The sequence below is a fragment of the Diplotaxodon limnothrissa genome, linkage group LG12 (genome assembly GCF_057381915.1).
Source record: "Diplotaxodon limnothrissa isolate DT_005_m linkage group LG12, D_limnothrissa_male_GT1.1, whole genome shotgun sequence".
Taxonomy (NCBI): Eukaryota; Metazoa; Chordata; class Actinopteri; order Cichliformes; family Cichlidae; genus Diplotaxodon; species Diplotaxodon limnothrissa.
In genome coordinates this window covers 9,830,802-9,844,989 of record NC_140607.1, presented here as the reverse complement: position 1 = coordinate 9,844,989, position 14,188 = coordinate 9,830,802, and the positions used below count along the sequence as shown (strand labels likewise).

Sequence of the window (14,188 nt, the reverse complement as noted above, 5' to 3'; positions counted from 1 at the left end):
GGCTGTCCTGGTTGACACGCCTCTGCAATGTTGCGTGGAGATCAGGGGCAGTACCTGTGGACTGGCAGACCGGGGTGGTGGTCCCCATCTTCAAGAAAGGGGACCGGAGGGTGTGTTCCAACTACAGGGGGATCACACTCCTCAGCCTCCCTGGGAAAGTCTATGCCAGGGTGCTGGAAAGGAGAGTTCGTCCGTTAGTCGAACCTCGGATACAGGAGGAACAATGCGGTTTTCGTCCTGGTCGCGGAACACTGGACCAGCTCTTTATCCTCTCCAGGATACTTGAGGGTGCATGGGAGTTTGCCCAACCAGTCTACATGTGTTTTGTGGACTTGGAGAAGGCATTCGACCGTGTCCCTCGGGGTGTCCTGTGGGAGGTGTTGCGGGAATATGGGGTGTCTGGCCCATTGCTACGGGCCATTCAATCCCTATACAACCGTTGCAAGAGCTTGGTTCGCATTGCCGGCAATAAGTCGGACTCGTTCCCGGTGGGTGATGGGCTCCGCCAGGGCTGCCCTTTGTCTCCGGTTCTGTTCATAATTTTTATGGACAGGATTTCTAGGCGCAGCCAAGTGGCGGAGGGCTTTCGCTTTGGTGGCCTCAGAATCTCATCTCTGATTTTTGCAGATGATGTGGTTCTGTTGGCTTCATCGGGTGAGGGCCTCCAGCTCGCACTGGAGCGGTTCGCAGTCGAGTGTGAAGCAGCGGGAATGAGGATCAGCACCTCCAAATCTGAGGCCATGGTTCTCAGCCGGAAAAGGGTGGAGTGCCCACTCCGGGTCGGGGATGAGTTCCTGCCCCAAGTGGAGGAGTTCAAGTATCTCGGGGTCTTGTTCGCGAGTGATGGGAGAAGGGAGCCGGAGATCGACAGACGGATTGGGGCTGCAGCTGCAGTAATGCGGACGCTGCACCGGTCCGTCGTGGTGAAGAGGGAGCTGAGTGTAAAAGCGAAGCTCTCAATTTACCGGTCGATCTACGTCCCTACCCTCACCTATGGCCACGAGCTGTGGGTAGTGACCGAAAGAACGAGATCGCGGATACAAGCGGCAGAAATGAGCTTCCTCCGAAGGGTGGCTGGCCTCTCCCTTAGAGATAGGGTGAGAAGTTCGGCCATCCGGGAGGGGCTCAGAGTAGAGCAGCTGCTGCTCCACATCGAAAGGAGCCAGCTGAGGTGGTTCGGGCATCTGACAAGGATGCCCCCTGGGCGCCTCCTGGGTGAGGTGTTCCAGGCATGTCCCACCGGGAGGAGGCCCCGGGGCAGACCCAGGACACGCTGGAGAGATTATATCTCTCGGCTGCCTGGGAACGCCTTGGTATTCCCCCGGATAAGCTGGAGGAGGTGGCTGGGGAGAGGGAGGTCTGGGCCTCTTTGCTTAGGCTGCTGCCCCCGCGACCCGGCCCCGGACAAAGCGGATGAAAATGGATGGATGGATGGATGGGATCACATGAATCCTTACCAGCCTCTGTTACGTCTGCTCTGTCAGTCCAGGAAGTCTTGAACTTGGGTAAGAGGACTGCAGCTGCAGCCAACTCTGGATCCTCCATCATCGCTCCAAAACGCTTTTGAAGGCCATTTTGCAGGGCTCTGATGAGTGGCACGCATGTCTTGCTTGATGTCTCCAGCCTGCTAAGTTTGGACAGTAGTTGTTGGATTACTGGCAGGAGCCATCCCATAAAGGAAGTGGACTCAGACTGAAGGATGTTTGAAGCTTTCACCAGTGGCTTCATGGTGGTACAGTACTCCCTTAGGAATGCAACTTCTGCAGGACTCAACCTGTAACACACAACAACAAAACCCACCATGACTATAATAGGGATCTTCTGATTTAATATTAAGAGTCTGCTCACGTTTTTAACCATACATTAAGGAAAATTCACAAAATTTGAAACCATATTGGTAGGTGTCCAATTTTACTCACATTTTCACCTTGAACTCCTCACAAATGCTCCTGATGGCATCTTCCCCCTTCTCATCAATGATGCGTATTATCCTTTCAATGGCAAGGTAGGTTGAATTCCATCGTGTTGCATTGGGACGAATGATCTGTAGCTCACACTTGTCCTCTACCACTTCATTAGCCAAATGAGATCGGCCAGTTTTGTTCCAAATGGCCTGGCATTTTGCAAAGGTTGCACGGGAGAGCCTCTTGTAGGTGTCATTCATGCTCTCTGCTAGGGCAGCATCAGTTGTTGCCACAAGGTTTAGCAGGTGACATGCACATCGCTGATGAGGCGGAAGTTGATACTCCAAACCAGAGTCTTCATCAAGAATTGCACTTGCCTCATGGTAGTCAATATGGTCAGTCAGGTCAAGAGTTTCTGGGTCTGCTTCATCTTCAACTTCATCTGCATCATTTTGTGCCCCAAACATGTGGAAGGCCTTGACAAAGTTGGATCCACTATCAGTTGTGGTTCTTACAACTTTGCCTCTAATCTTGTATTGGCAATGGATATCATCAAGCGCACCAGCAAGCATGTCAAATGTGTGAGACCCTCTCAATCTTTTGCATGCTAGTGCTGCAGATCTTCTTTCCAGGGACTCTTCCTCTATCCAATGGCATGTGACTCCAAGGTAACTTTTCTGATGAGCTGACCAACAATCAGTAGTGGTAGCAATAAATTTGACTTTATCCAATGCTGCAACCAAAGTCATCTTCATGTGATCAGCAGCTTCACAGATTCTGGCACGGACAGTGGGTCTGGAGATGACTTTGGCTTGAGGTTGTAATGTGGTAACCAATTCTTTGAAAGATGGCTGTTCTACCACCGCAAATGGCTGTAGACCCTCACATATGAAATTGATGACAAGCTTGTCAACAGTTGCTTGTGGAACATGTTTGTTTGCAGTTCTCAACATCAGGTCTGGTAACTTGGCTTGCGTATTTGCTGAGAGCTTGTTTGGTGTGGCTGTGGTCTTTCGCTGTCGAGATGTTGATGCCACAGTGATATTGTACTGCTCAATCTTCGATGGATGTTTCCTCTGTAGAGATAAATATTATCATACGTCAGGTTCATACATTACTTCATAACATCACTGTGATTAACACTAAAGGAAAACACGTTTTTAAAACATTATTCAACTAGACTTGAGCTAATCTTTGATTGTTGAGCATAGTATAAAAGAGTGGTGAATTGGTCAAATTTTGCAGATATATTGCTGTATTTATTCACAAGTGTAAACCAATTTTGAACGATCATTGCAAAAAACATGAATTTCTGTATACATTCTAAGTTCTGTAATATGTATACTATCTGTAAAAAGAGTATCGACCAATGTATCAGTATCTAAATTTTTAACTCCTTTTTATCAGTATCACCCTAAAGTTTTCAGTATTAGTCAGGTCCTAAAAATACTAAGAGAGCAAAATATGTGTATCTAGCAAATCTAATTTAAGAAAAGGGATCACATACACAAAAATGCTGCCCATACAGCTAACAAATAAAAACAATCCACATTATGTTCTTTAAAAAAAGATATCATATTGGGAAACATATAACCCTACTGATTAAGAGCCATGTCACTATGATAGACCTATATCAGGCCAATGATACTGATCAACTGATCCATCAATCGGGCTCTGGTACATGTCAGCTGAGAGCTGGAAGATTAATTTGAGATGCAGCTCAGCACTGTGTTCAAGTTTTAGTTGTTTTTTTTTAAATATAGGGCAGCTGATTGTAAGCCTGTGAGTTTTAAATGACTACAAGTTTAATTTATTGTAATGACGGTGGTTATCCAAATAATAAGCTAAAACATTCCTACGAATTTAGCTCAATTATGCATGCACACACAAGCACATTAGCTAGCTCCGTCTTATTTTAATATCAGGCTAACCAATGGCGGTGACAATATCTTAGCCAAACTAGTAACCTTAACACACATGAAAAATAAGAAAGCAATATCATACACGTATAGTTGTAAAACCTCTTACCTCAATGTGTTTTTTTAGATTAGACACTGAAGTCTTGTAAGCTGAAATGACTGTAGAGGTCAAACAAAGTTTGCACTGCATCTGGACGCTGTCTCCTTTTCTCCCTCTGTACACGAAAAATTCCTCCAGGTACGGCCACGGGCACGCGTCCTCCGTCTTTTCTACGTCGTTTTCATGGTTGACAGTGTTGTCCTCTGTCTCCATTTTGGCTTCTTTGTCTCCAAATCTTCCGTCTATAAAGTAGTTTATACTCCACCATTTAGCACCTCTAGACACCTGTGCCTGCTGCTGCAGCGGAGTTTATTCTTTGCTTACGTCTTAAATTGGCGCGGTCTCGATTGCACGGCGTTATTGGCTGCAAAAATGCAGACGAAAGGTTTGAATATTAAGTCAAATTGTGGGCGTACTCAGTAGTGACTTTTGATTTTATAAGTAGCGAAGTAGATTACATGGTGTAAGTTGTACTCAAGTATGAGTAAAATTACACACTTGAAAAATTACTCGTAAAAGTACAAGTACCCAAAAAATTTACTTAATTACAGTAACGTGAGTATTTGTAATTCGTTACTTCCACCCCTGGTCTTGATTATTAAATGTATCTGTCTGTACATATGCATATTTAGATTGTTAAAATACATTCACAAATGTATCATGATTTCACAAATGTATCTGTCCGTTATTTGAAAGATTGAACTGTTGAATTCAAATGTAATGCTATGGAAAAGTATATAACATGATCCCTATGAGCTTGTGTTACATCACATAAGTATTATTATCGTTGCTAGTTAGGTCGTTCGTGGCTCAAGAGTTGGCAGTTCGCCTTGTGATCCGAAGATTGCCGGTTCGCGCCCCGGCTCGGACACTCTCCGTCGTTGTGTCCGTGGTCAAGACTCTTCACCTACCGCCTACTAGTGATGGCCAAAGGGGCCGATGGTGCGATATGGCAGCCTCGCCTCTGTCCCAGGGCATGCAATCAATTGTTATTTAAATTAACTGTATATTTCTGTACATTTACGTATTATGATTCATATTGCCACATTCAGTGACCTTGTTTATAGGTAATTTCATTGTTTGATCATGTAAAAATGTTCCTAATTTAATGTCTAAAAGCACTTGGAAAAGGCAGAATCCCATGTCAAATTAGCGCAACAAACTATTTTCATTACTGAAAATGACCGTATTTTTATGGGACAGTTATTTTCTGTTATTTCATGGTCGTATTTTGGCGCCCCAGCTGCCGGAATATTACTGTTGTTTTAGGATGGTTTTTTTTAACAGTGATAGGGTAGTTGAGTCTTTGCACTTTTGTTCCATGCTACGCACAAGACCTTTTGATGCAGGCAACTGCAAGCGACAAATAAAGGCATTCATTCATTCATCTCTGCTTAGCATTTTGTTACATTTCATGATGCTGGGGAAAACTGAGTGTCCCCATCTCCACTTCTTCCATTAAATAAATGGCAGATACCAGACACAAGAGTTTCCTCTGTTTAGGGTAAATCTAATTGGATGTGAATGGATTACTTTGTGCTATGCAGCCTTCCTTTGTGATATATTCTGATTTATACCGTTCTACTCACATACCGCAGAGGAGGTCACATATCTATGAAGCCAGTATCTGAGCAAAGTGAAGGCTATATTTAATCCTTCTGACAGGGATATTCCCATCTCCTTTTTGCTATATTTTATATTTTACGGCCTCATCTACATTGTCAGTGCTCAGGGATTTGCATAAACCAGCTTGCATAGGCAAGCAGTTGGAGGTCTAATGCATGATGTATTCTCTCACCTCTTTGGAAGGCTGTGATAAAACGTGCAACTGAAAATGGATAGGACAGGAAGGGAAAATGAAGAGGATATATTTGGGTGGCAGTGTGGTGCTGGGTTTCTCTCAGGAGAACGAAAAGCCATCAGTGGAGAATTTGAGAATGCACTGTTTTATGTCACATGAATATGCAGAACATTATGAGGTTCCCTATATCAGCATATTCCAGGAAGACAACTTTTCCCAAGGTAGATGATTTTGAGTCCGACACATTCTGGGGAATGACTTATTAGCTTTATGAGTGAAATTAAAAAGCACAGGTGAAGATGAGTAGCCACGAACCACAGAAATAGAAAAAACTGAGATTTACAGCAATCTTCAGCGTCACAGGAGCAGCAACAGACCAGCTGAGGCTTAACATTTGAATAAATCCAAGAAATGTGAATCCTATACCCCCCATAATGCAACAGCAGTCACTGCTTTTCTTTAGATGACTTTGCCAGATGTCTATTTAACGCTTGCTAAGAAGATACCACCCTCTCCCCCTAAATTTGGCTAAAAAGTGAAGGAAAATTGTTGCCTCCTCAACACCTCTGCAAACTCCTTTGACAATTTATGGATTAGAACTCGGAATCTTCTTGCTATGCAGCAGCAGTACTAACCATTGTGTCATCACTAGTATATGGGAACAGTATGTTTTGATTGTCCACGGGGCCATACAAATAATATCACCAGGCAACACACAATGAGAAGACCTACCATCCCAGGAGAGACAAGAGTTTTGTAGTTATGTAAGCACGTAAGTGGAACTCCCACATACATTTTCCCCAGAAATATTTATTAAATCACAGCATTTCTGTCTGTCTAACTAATTTAAAAAATTCTCAGCAGTAAGTGGGCATAATTTTATCCTCCAGTGCATTTGATCTGCCACTCATTTTTGAAAGTTCCAATTCCGAACCCAGTTTAAACTGATTTTAGCCCTGATGTTTATACAGTAGACCATTTTGACAACTGGTCAGCAGAAACTGGCTCAGTGGTTTACTGAACCGTTTTCTGAGGTTGAGTCGTTAATTCGGGCTCCATCATTCTTTATGATCAACATGCTTGATTTGGCTAAGAATTTACACCAAATGCCCTTCCTAATACAACACTCCCCATTTACCCTGGCTTAGGACTGGCACTAGGAGTTCACTGGCTTGTTGCCCTCCTGTTCTTGGGTTTATCAGAAGATGGATACACTGTAGTCATAAATGGATGGTTGGTGGTAAGAGGCTTGTCCAGAAAATTTCACCCAAAACTCAACATGGTGCTAAACTGGGTGACATCACTGTATTCATCTTTTATACACAGTGTATAATAGCAGTAGAACTTGTGCATTGTCAGAAACACTGGTGTTAAGGAAAGATATGCTGTTCAACATCATTACCTTTTAAAAGTCTAGAGACCTCAACTGTGGACTTGTAAGAAAAGTCCCCAAGTTCATATGTGAAAACTGATTGCTATTACACAGCTATAGCATTGCTTATACTACTCTATTAACGCCACTGTATAATTTAGTTCATCTTTATCAAACTATTAATCCTTAATTAGCAGAAAAGTATAACATAAAGAGAAACAGAAGTACGAGGATGCATTTTTAATTTGGTTCATTATCGATTTTATGTAAAAAAAAAACAAAACAAAAAAAACAAAAAACCTTTGTGCAGCAGAAGTAGGTTACCCCCTTTGTTTAGAGGCTACGGTGTCATCACGCGTCAGGACATGCACTCTGGCTTCTCTGAAATCACTTATATGTTAATTTACCTGCTCCACAGAAAATGTTGTCATAAGATCATTCTTCAGTATTATTCACAGTTTTAACTTTAACAATTGCTGTTTCATATCAGTTATACACAGATCTCTTTTTAAAGAAAAAAGGAAAGAAAGAGGAAAACAACAAAGATGGGATATTAGACCAAAGCTAATATCCCACAGCTTACCAGAGTCACACCGACCCCTCTGGATTAAAAACACTGGGGAGGTCTCTCCGAGCTCGGCTCTCCTGTTCTCGGCTCTCAGGCGGCAGATGCTGGGGTACGTCCTGCCGTCGCTGCCACACACCGGGCCGGAGGAGGCACACATGCACAGGCTGTGCAACCCTCCGGCTTTCCCCGGGCCTGAGTCGCACCGCAGCCCGTTACCGCAGGACAGGTGGCCGCTGCTGCGCTTCCCGCACGCTTCACCTTCCCCGGCCGCACACACCACGCAGCAGCCGCAGGCGTCCTTTACCTGGCGTGCGGTGGGGCAGGACACTGAGAGGTGGCACACACCTGTAGGCAGGTTTGTCTTTCTCTTAGCAGGCCTGTATGGACTGCAGAGAACACAAGCGTGAGGTAAGCGAGGCTCTTCATCGTGTGAAGAATCAGTTTGCAGCAGTCTCTGTGCTCTTAAAGAGGCTGCAGGTGTAATGCACCTAAACGGAGCTGGTCTTCTTACAGCCCCCAACACTGATGGCAGTGAGGTTCGAGTTGCAGCATGTTGCTCCTGGCTTCTACTTCGTATTGCTGCATGCTGTATCACATTAAAGGACAATGGAATGCAGCTGCAGCACGGTTCATGGTACATGTACGCGGCTTTTGTGTGAGAAAGCAAGGGTGGTGTAGGGCCTCCAATTAATGGAGATAAAAATGCATATGATGATAAATGGTTTTTGTCTTTAGTCTGTGGTGTATAATTAGAGTGCAGGATTTTAATACTGCAGCGAGCCAGAAGGCCGAACAGATCCGAACTCACAATTACAAGTAAATGCATCATTTAATCATTTGTTTTATCACTTGTCACACTTTCCATGTCAATGTGTGTATCCTGGGAATTTTTAACAGTGAACATTAAACTGCAGCATGTGGACGCTTTAAGGCTATAGTCCCCAAAATTTGTGTATTTTTTAAAAATGGATTTTTCTTAAGGTCCACATGAAAAACACACAAAAGTAATGACATGCACAGTCAAAAGCACGCCAGAGCAACAGGTGGTGTAACCCTAGTCACTGTCTAAGTAAGTAATGTTTATTTATTGAGCGCTTTGCACAGACATAAAGTCAGAAAGCGGCGTACAACAAAGGTAAAAACTAGGAATAATCGCAAACACAGTTAATAGCAATACAAACAATGTTCAAATGAAATAACAACAATAAAAAATAAAAATAATAACCAGATAATAAAAAACAGATCAAGTAATGATAATAAAAGAATCTCAACAGAAGGCCAGAGTTCACAGAGTCAGTTGAATGTAGCAGGAGAAGTAGACTGATCCAAAGTCCCGGTGCCACAGACCTGTTTACCCCTAGTCTTTAAAATTTGTATGAGGAACAACTAATAGATTTTGAGCCCGTGAACAAAGGCTGCGGACAGCAGTGTATTAAACAAGCTTTTGAAATAAGCAGTCTGGATTGTGTCCATTTAGTGCTCTGTGTGTAAGTATGAGAATTTTAAAACAAATTCTGAGGTCAGTTGGAAGCCAGTGTAAAAATATTTAATAGGATTAATGTGAGCTTGAACACTAGAACATGTAAGAAGTCTGCATTTTCCACTTTCATTTTGAAAAATATCTCTGTCCACATAAAAACACAGAAAATTGAAACAAGAAGTCAAGAGCAACAGGTATCCGGTTGTTCAGTGATGACGCGACGAATCCTACTTCCGGGTCTAAAGTAGTCTGTGTTTAATATGGCATTTGTTTTGTTAACATGTTTAATGTTATGTATTTTCTTCTATTTGATCTCAAAAAGCTCCTAAAACAGTCAGTGATCCCTGTTGACCTCCCTCGGCTTTTATTACTACTAATCACTTATTTAAGCTCAGTATTTAAAACCTTAGGATGTAACTACAGCCCAGCCCATGCAGCAGTATATGAATGACTAACCTCATATGTGGATGGATTATCTCAGTTGTTCTCCTGGCTGAAGTTTGGTCCTTTTACAGCATCCTGCCATGCGATTACATTTGTTCCTGACCACCGACAACACTCACGTTAACTTTTATCGAGTGGGAAAAAAAGTTAGCTTGTTTATATTATGCTAACATAGCTGTGTCGCTATGTGCTATGTGTAGCACATCATTATATACCAGCTAGCCCAACTTCAGTAACCCTACAAACGTCACTGCTGTTTAGTTTTCTGTCTTCATTTATGCTGGAAGTGATAACAGAGCTGTACGTTTTAATTTGTTTCCAAAAACCCCGCAGTCAGGACATGCATGCTATATTGTATTTAGATAGAAGCTAGCGAGCTAGCGAGCTAACTCCCTGCTAACTTCTAACTCCGTTAAATGTCATAAATTCCGTTTTCATGGATGCCTGGATGTTAAACTCAATTGTTACACCTGGTAGAGCAGAACGCTGATCATTTTATTAAAGATGAAAGACTTTAGACAGTTTTTCAACTCTCAGTAATGCCATAGTGATCGTTTGATATATGGACCTGCAGCGGAGTTTAGACCCAGACACGGCTAGTGACGTCAGACTGAACAATCGGATAGGTACAGGTATAACTTTCATCCATCCATTCTCTTCTATTTAGCCTTATCAGGCTTGTGGGGAGGACTGGAGCCTACCCCAGCTGCCACTGGGCTAGAGGTGGGGCACACCCTAAACAGATCACCAGTCTGATGCAGGGTCAGCACAGAGAGACAGAAACAGACAACCATTCACACTCACATTCACACCTATAGGCATATTAGAGTTACCAATAAACCTAACCCCACATGTCTTAAGACTGTGGGAGGAAGCCAGAACCCAAGTGGTTCCATTTTGAAGCCTGAAGATGAACATTTTTGCCATCCCCATCTTGGTGTTATGAAACTGAATGAGAGGTGGAGGGAGAGATTATGATTATGATTATGAGTTTGATTATGAGACTGCATGCTCATTGCTTACCGTCTTATGAGTGACAAGTCGGTAGGCCATCAGTATATCCTGGGTAATCCTTCTTTCTGACACTTTAGATGAACAAAATTTACAAAATGGGCTTAAAGCTTTAAATAACATTCCCTGCACTGAGCAACTGAGACCATAAGTGAGGAGCAAAGTGTTTATAGAGGTTAGAGAACCATTTTCCCATGTGCGTGCAACTACAGATAACGCCCCCTGCTGGCCTTTAAAAAGAATGCAGGTTTAAGACACATATTAGATTAGATTAGATAAAACTTTATTAATCCCTTGGGTGGGTTCCTCCAGGAAATTCAGTTTACACTAGCACAGCACCAACAGAAGTTCCATGTTACAGAGTTGGACTACCAAAAAATAAAATAGGGATAAATAGGATAAATAGGAATATCTGTAAAATATACCCATTGATGAGATGTAGACAGCCCAAGTCTATTGCACATTTCAACTATTGTAAATATATTGCACAGTGATTGTTGCACAGTCAAATATAAAAAAATATTGCACAGTGAAAAGCACTACAGTTTAGTTGTTCTCTCCCTCCTTTGTCCCCTCCCTTTCCCCTCCAGTGAGGAGTTAAACAGTAGACTTTGGAAGAAGCAACGCATGCTGAGCAGACTCCTCTGGCTGTTTATGACCATATGCAGTGGATGCCCAGTGTTGTCCATAATGTCCAGCAGTTTCTTTAATGTCCTCTTCTCTGCCACTGCCACCAGTGTCCAGCTTCATGCCGACCACAGAGCTAACCTTCCTGCTAGATTTTACATGTACATATAAAGTGTCGCAAAGCATAATTTAATTTCATGTATGAGACTAATTTAGTTACATTCTGACTGTTAAAGCATCTGTCCCAAGCCAAGCATCAGTCTTTGAATAAATATGAAACTGTTTTTCATGGCTTGAGGGTAGCCCAAGGATAAAGCATTAACAGCCCCAAACAAGAGGCAAAGTACTTGAGGTAGGTTCTCAAGGCCCTCCATTAAATACCTCCTTCAAAAAGAATGTTAGTAGACTCTGGTTTGAGGTGGAGAGGATTTGAAGAAATGGGCACTGCTTCATCAGAGACAGTCAGCACTCCCAACAGACTTTCCTCACTCGCACAATCCTGTTTTAAAGCAAAAAAAAAAAGAAAAAGATTAGTTATTAGAAAACTGTTCCCTTTTTGAATAAAAAAAACTCCTCCCTGTCTTTACACCAGGTGGAAATCCTGAAGTGCTTTATAAAAATTAAAAGAAAAAGAAAGAGAAAGAGTATACAATCAGCATTAATCTCTCAATTTAAGTCTTGGTAAAATCTCCATATCAAAAGGAAATTTTTCCCACTACTATGTGGGTTCCCTTAAGATGCATCTATAAAAAAGGTTATTATCACAGTGAGGTTTTACAGTACAAGGCTGCACATTCTTGTCACATCTGATCTGAACTGAATACTGGACAAACAGAGTACGCCATTATTAAAAACATTCAAAAGTCATTAAACAAGTATTTATAAAGACAATAAAAACTAGAAAAATTTGCATTTCCTGCGAAAATGCAGTGTGGATGCTTTAAGCTGAAGCTGTCTGCAAAAACTAGCTGAAAAAGCTGAAAAGTTGCAGAAATTGTAAAAACTTTGCAGAAGCAAAAGAAGTTTGCTAAAATGTAATAACTTAGCAGAACTGCAATATCTTAGAGGAAACATAATACTTGGCAGAAATACAATAGCATAGCAGAACTTAGCAGAAATATTGTGATTTACCAGAGACACTGTGATGAACTATGAATATTGTAATTTTAAATTAATACTATGTTTTAGCACAAATACTATAATTTGACAGAAATACTATCATTTGGCAGAAATACTATGTTTCAGCACAAATACTCTGGTTTAGCACAAATATTATAACATAGCATAAATACAATTATATAGCAGAAATGCTATATTTAGAAAGAAAAATATAATATAGTAGAAATAGTATGATTTAGCAGAAATACTGTATTTAGCACAAGCACCAAAAAGTAGCAGAAATACTATGATTTAGCAGAAATACTATGATTGAGCAGAAGTACTAAGATGTAGTAAAAGTACTTTGATTTAACAGAAATACAATTATAGAGGAGTAATACTTTAAAATGGGAGAAATATTGATACACACACACATACACAGAGCCTAAAGGGAAGAGTATTTGTGCCATGGAGTGTTAAGAATGTGAGGTCCATATTAGAAAAGCTGGTAAAATCATAACAGTTTGCAGAATTGTAATAAATGATGAATATGAATTACTGGTCTGTGACAGTGTATTAATTTGTAGGGAAAAAAACATGTTGACCAAGGTGGAATCGAACCCACGATCTTTGGCTTGCAGACCCGTGTCATTACCAACTGCGCCACTGGGAAAGAGAGGAGCCGTCTTGAAAAACAGGGTGATGAGGAGTCAGAATTAGATCGCGGTGAGAGGCGAAAAACGCCGTTTTTTGGAGTTACAAAACGTTGTGTAACTCAAAAACTAGGTGGACTAGAGGCATATTTCTTGTGCTGGGTGAATCAGCGGACTTTGGTGTACTTTGACTGCGATTTTCATTGCTCTTTGTACAACCGTCGCTGAGATATGACGAGAGAGGAAACGGAAGACCTCAGACATGATTGGCTGGCTGGGAAGCCGTGTAGGCCCTGATATGTGATATGTGTCTGAGTTCGCACAGAGGATTGGCTGCCTGGCAGAAATATATAGAAATAGTATGATTAAGCATAAATACTACATTTAGCAGAAATAGTATGATTAAGCACAAATCCTATAAAAAGCAGAAATAGTATATTAAGCACAAATCCTATAAAAAGCAGAAATACTATATTAAGCACAAATCCTATTAAAAGCAGAAATAGTATATTAAGCACAAATCTTATAAAATAGCAGAAATAGTTTGATTTAGCACAATAGTAATAAGTTAAACAGAAAAATTGGAAAAGCAAAATGGACAGCTGAAAAAATGCTGAACATGCTGAGAGTCCCTCAAATATACTTGTTAAATGAAAAAAATCAGCAAAAAAAATATATAACAGCCACACAATCAGAAATATGTACACAGAAGGAAACACACATGCACAGAGAGACACACACACAAGATCCAATTCAGTCAACCAGTCTAAATATATTGAATTTGAATCTTAGAATGAGATCATCCCATTAAAAGCCTTTCTCTCTCTCTCTCTCACACGCACACACACACACACACACACACACACACACACACACACACACACACACACACAGGGAGAGAGAAGTAAGTTTCTAGGTCAGCCTGGGAGCTGCTGAATTTGAATCCACCAATCAGAGTGGCTGTTTACGTTTTCCCGCCAAAACAGGTGCATCTGTTTACACAGGCAGCACAGAGAGGCACAGGATTATTGCAGTCTATTTCTCATAGTGACGACTCCCCTCAAACAAATGACCATAATTTCCTAACCGTAGGGGCTAGAGCGGTCATTCTTACACCGTTTTGTTCAGAAGAGATGGGGGAATCTTCCAGTGTTTACAATTTATCATTAAAATATGAATTATTAAAGATATTTGACTTGTAATGCACCATA

The 14,188-nt window shown here is 41.5% G+C and overlaps 1 pseudogene; it reads right to left on the bottom strand.

Moving 5' to 3' along the window:
- The window catches only part of LOC146620859 (serine protease HTRA1-like), a 31,459-nt pseudogene extending 23,369 nt beyond the window's left edge, over positions 1–8,090 (bottom strand).
- Positions 8,091–14,188: the final 6,098 nt, after the last annotated feature.